The sequence below is a fragment of the Colobus angolensis genome, unplaced genomic scaffold, assembly GCF_000951035.1.
Source record: "Colobus angolensis palliatus isolate OR3802 unplaced genomic scaffold, Cang.pa_1.0 Scaffold206, whole genome shotgun sequence".
In the NCBI taxonomy this organism is placed as follows: Eukaryota; Metazoa; Chordata; class Mammalia; order Primates; family Cercopithecidae; genus Colobus; species Colobus angolensis.
The window spans coordinates 614396-620001 of NW_012115222.1; the positions used below are offsets into that span (position 1 = coordinate 614396).

Here is a 5606-nt window from a genome sequence, read left to right on the forward strand (position 1 = left end):
AAAAAAAAAAAAAAGAAAATGTGTGCCTGAAACTTCATTAGCAATTTTTATTTCGCCCCATCCTGTGGTCCTGTGATCTCGTCCTGCCTCCATTTGCTTTGTGATATTTTATTACCTTGTGAAGCATGTGATCTCTGTGACCCACACCCTGTTCGTGTACTCCCTCCCCTTTTGAAAATTACTAATAAACACTTGCTGGTTTTATGGCTCAGGGGCATCATGGAACCTGCCGACATGTGATGTCTCCCCCGAACACCCAGCTTTAAAATTTCTCTCTCGTACTCTTTCCCTTTATTTCTCAGACCAGCTGACACTTAGCGAAATAGAAAAGAACCCACATTGAATATTGGGGGTGGGGTTTCCCCTGATAATAATAGATCTTATTCAGATCTTTCCAGTTGTCCAAATAATGTTCTTTATGGCAAAAGAAATCCTACATCATGTATTGTGTTCAGTGAATATGTCTCTTTAGTTGTCTTTAATTGGAAACAATCAATTTCTTTTTTTCTTTCATGACATTAATTTTTTTAATAGATATGGGGTCTTGCTATGTTGCCCAGGCTCGTCTCCAACTCCTGGCCTTAAACAATTCTCCCACCTTAGCTTCCCAAAGTGCTGGGATTACAGTCATAAGCTGCTACACATGGCCAACATTAATATTTTTGAAAAATACTGGTCATTTATTTTGTAGAGTGTCCTTCAAGTTTGGGTTTGGCTGAAGCCTTATGACTAAATTCAGAGGAGGTATTTTTGGCAGAAACTTCACAGAATTCTCAGTGCATTATATCCAGTAAGCACATGACGTCAATTTCTTCTCATCTGGTGATTTCTAACTTTGATCTCAGGATAAGGATGTGTTTGCCAGTTTTCTCCACTGTAAGATAATTCTATTTTTCTCTCTATAAGTAAGACTGTAGGGAGCCACATGTTTCAGATGCCAGGCCTGAGTTCTTCATCTTCATGGTAGGAATAATAGTGTATATGAGGCTTTTCAGGCCATGACTCCAGCTCACATTCTCATCTGCCCTAACCCCACCTTTACCTGTGTTCTCTGCCTGGCTAGTGCTTCCCCAGCCTCTCCATCCTCAGATTCACCTGCTTTCCCAGCTCCCTGGGCGAAGTTGATTTACACGAGCTATAGGAGACCTATAGTGCTTTGCCCTTACTACTAACCAGGCCCTTCCTGGGCATTGGTGATTTGTGTTTATGTAAATACAGTTATTCCTTGGCATTCCTGGGGGATTGGTTCTAGGAGCCCCATAGATACCAAAATCCAAGGCTGCTGAAGTCCCTGATACAAAATGGTGACATATTTATAACCTATCCATATCCTCCCATATACTTTAAATCACCTCTGGATTACATATAATACCTAATACAATGTAAATACTATGCAAATGGTTGTTATGCTGTATTGTTTACAGAATAATAAGAAAGAGATCTGTACATGTTCAAAACAGATGAATATTGTTTTCTTTCTTTTTTTTTGAAACAGAATCTGGCTCTGTTGGGCTGGAGTGCAGTGACATGATCTCAACTCACTGCAGCCTCAACCTACCAGGTTCAAGGGATTCACCTCAGCCTCCCAGTAGCTGAGTAACTGGAGCTACAGGCATGCACCACCATTCCTAGCTAATTATTGTAGTTTTTGTAGACATGGGGTTTTGCCGCGTTGCCCAGGCTGGTCTTGAACTCCTGGGTTCAAGTCATCCACCCATCTCAGCCTCCCAAAATGCTGAGATTACAGCTGTGAGACACCATGCCGAAGCATTTTCCAAATATTGTCAATCCCTAGTTGGTTGAATTCACGAATGCTGAACTCACAGAGAGGAAGGGCCAACTGTAGTTATGTAATGATCAGTGGACCACAAACTTCTTGGGGATAGAATTGGGTTTTATTTAGTTTTGCGTCTTGGAATATGTTAAATTGTTACTGTTTTCATTTTGTGTTGTGTTTGTTTGTTTTTTGAGACAGGGTCTCACTCTGTCACCCAGGCTAGAATCCAGTGGTGCAATCATAGCTCACTGCAGCCTCAGACTCCTGGGCTCATGGGATCCTTGCTTCTCAGCCTCCCCCGTACCTGGGACTACAGGCGTGCACCACCACACTTGGCTAATTTTTGTTTATTTTGTAGAGACAGGGTTTCGCCATGTTGCCCAGGTTGGTCTGGAGCTCAGGTGATCTGTCCACCCATTTCTGCCTCCCAAAGGGCTGGGATTATAGATGTGAGCCACAGTGTCTGGCCTTTTTGTTTTGTGTTTGTTTGTTTGGATTTTCTGGATGAATGAGTGTAAGGAGACACCAGCTTATTGCTGGCGGCCCTGAGGAGCCCATCATGGCGACGCCCCCTAAGTGGTGGGCAGTGGAGGCCATGAGGGAGAGAGTGCTGCGCCACAAGACCTTCATCAGTGACGTGCTGCAGCGGGACTTGCGAAAGGTGCTGGACCATCGAGACAAGATACATGAGCAGCTGGCCAAATACCTTCAACTGAGAAATGTCACTGAGTGACTCCAGGAAGCTAAGCACTCGGAGTTATATATGCAGGTGGATTTGGCTGTAACTTCTTCGTTGACACAGTGGTCCCAGATACTTCATGCATCTATGTGGCCCTGGGATATGGTTTTTTCCTGGAGTTGACACTGGCAGAAGCTCTCAAGCTCATTGATCGTAAGAGCTCTCTCCTCACAGAGCTCAGCAACAGCCTCACCAAGGACTCCATGAATGTGAAAGCCCATATCCACATGTTGCTAGAGGGACTTAGAAAACTACAAGGCCTGCAGAATTTCCCAGAGAAGCCTCACCATTGACTTCTCCCCGCCATCCTCAGACATTAAAGAGACTGAATGCCAAAATAAATAAATAAAGAGCGACACCAGTGAAAATGATTTGCTTGAGTTTCAATGCTTATATCAGATCACAGTCTCTAGCCTTACAGAATAATGCAATGTAGAAGGAACCCTACTGAAAGATAACAATAAAGATGTAAATCACCTCTCGATTCTAAATCAAGCAATTTACATCTGGAAGAGATCCGATATTCAAATCTGCTATTTCATAATAGAAATGGAGGCGCAGTGCCGGGCGCGGTGGCTCATGCCTGTAATCCCAGCACTTTGGGAGGCTGAGGTGGGCGGATCATGAGGTCAAGAGGTCGAGACCATCCTGGCTAACACGGTGAAACCCCTTCTCTACTAAAAATACAAAAAATTAGCCAGGCCTGGTGGCAGGCGCCTGTAGTCCCAGCTACTCGGGAGGCTGAGGCAGGAGAATGGCGTGAACGCAGGAGGTGGTGCTTGCAGTGAGCAGAGATCGTGCCAGTGCACTCCAGCCTGGGTGACAGAGTGAGACTCTGTCTCAAAAAAAAAAAAAGAAAAGAAGGCATAGCGAGAGTAAAGAGTAAAGGATCCCCAAGATGAAGTAGAGCTGGGACCACACCTCAAACTTTGTGTCCAAGGCATCTTCACAGGGCTAAATTCTTTTCAGTTTTGATCCAGTCCTTAACAAACCCAAAACAGGATGGACAAATTTCATGACCAGGAAAGATTTTCAGAGATCCCAAATTAAGGTAGTTTTACTCATTTTTTTGTATTGAGGTAAAATTCACAGAAATAAAATGAACCATTAACCATTTTTAAGTGTACAATTTAGTGACATTTGCTGCACTAGTTTGTTGTTTCTTGTTCTCATATTAAAAAAATAAAAATTTCACACATGAAATTCCGGCTGGGTGCAGTAGCTCAAGCCTGTAATCCCAGCACTTTGGGAGGCCGAGACGGGCAGATCACGAGATCAGGAGATGGAGACCATCCGGGCTAACACGGTGAAACCCCGTCTCTACTAAACGATACAAAAAAACTAGCCGGGCCAGGTGGCGGCGCCTGTAGTCCCAGCTACTCGGGACGCTGAGGCAGGAGAATGGCGTAATCCCAGGAGGCAGAGCTTGCAGTGAGCTGAGATCCGGCCACTGCACTCCAGCCTGGGCGACAGAGTGAGACTCCGTCTCAAAAAAAAAAAAAAAGAAAAAAGAAATTCCATTAGACCCCATTCCACTTAAGTTCTAGATAAAGAGTTATTTTCAGAAGGAGGGTGGGTGAAAGTTTGTGTGGAGAAAGAATGTAATCAGTCCTCTCCTCTCTCCTCCCACACGAGACTGCTGGGAATGGAAGATGCTGAGTTAACCCTTTAGCCAACACTTGCCAAAAACAGTAACTCTTTCTTCAAGTGCACTATGTTATTGGAGAAGTTTTTTGTTTTGTTTTGTTTTGTTTTGTTTTCTGTTAGGATGTAAGGGAGAAAAACAAAACAAAACAAAACAAAACAAAACCTTTCCTCGTCGGTTTAGTAACTGGGGCCTGCAAATTAAACTCACAAAAGACATTAAGGGTAGCAAAGGTATATGTTACTTCTCTTTGTTTTCTGTTGCTTAGAGCAGAATATTAGAAACTGGATAACATATAGACAAAAAATATTTTTTGTTTTTCTTTTTGAGATAGAGTCTCATTTTGTTGCCCAGGCTGGAGTGCAGTGGCACGATCTTGGCTCACTGCAACCTCCGCCTCCCGGGTTCAAGCGATTTTCCTGTCTCAGCCTCCCGAGCAGCTGGGACTACAGGTGTGTGCCACCATGCCCAACTAATTTTTGTATTTTTAGTAGAGACGAGGTTTCGCCATGTTGGCCAGGCTGGTCTCGAACTCCTGACCTCATGATCAGGGTGATACACCCACCTCGGCCTCCCAAAGTGCTGGGATTACAGGCGTGAGCCACCGTGCCAGCTATATACCATTTTAATGAAAAGCAATAAGTGGTAGAGAAGCGACCAGACAGAGGAAAAAGAGTTTGGGTTTCTAAAAGTGGTAAATGGCAGGAAGATAACCAGGAAATGTATAGTAGATAAGTGTTGCTTAGTAAGCCTTGTTATGCAAATAAGAGTCATTTTCCCCTCTCTGATATGGAGAAAGAAAACACTTTTACAAGGAGGCTTTTATGCCCTGCTTATAGGGAGAAAGTGGGAGGACATGGAGTTCTTCTTTCATGTGCTGCTTCCTAATTGCCATCAGCTCAAACTCATCTTTATGCGGAAGTGGCATATTTGGGGGTGGCAGATTCTGATCTCCTTCAATGCCTTGAGGATTTTGTCTTGGGTCTAAAAACAGCAGGGGGCGAAAAGCCTGGCAGCTTTGATGAGAGTTTTAGTTGAGTCATCATCCAACTGAAAAGAGTGGGGGTGGTGACTATTTAGGAACCCTGTGTAGGTGTAAGCAGTTGGTTTGTCGTTGTGTCTGACTCTTGCTCAGGCTTCACAGTCAGTGACTACCTCTCACTTGAGGCCCGCCCCCAGATCCCCAGCCCACCAGGATTTCCCTTCAGTGGCGCTTGCTTTGAAGCCTACTTCTTTGTCTCCAAGCACAAGACCCAGGGATTTTTAGTGGTTTGTGGTTTTCTTTTTTCTTTTGTTTTCTTTTCTTTTCTTTCTCTTTCTTTCTCCTTCCTTCCCTTTTTCTTTCTTTCTTTCCCTCTCTCCCTCCTTCTTTCCTTCACTCCCTCCCTCCTTCTTTCCTTCCCTCCCTCCCTTCTTTCTTTCTCTCTCTTTTTCTTTCTTTCTTT

At 44.0% G+C, this 5606-nt stretch overlaps 1 pseudogene; it reads left to right on the top strand.

The window, feature by feature from the left end:
- The first annotated feature begins 2333 nt into the window (after window positions 1-2333).
- On the top strand, window positions 2334-2809 carry LOC105511869 (annotated as a pseudogene).
- The last annotated feature ends 2797 nt before the right edge of the window (window positions 2810-5606 follow it).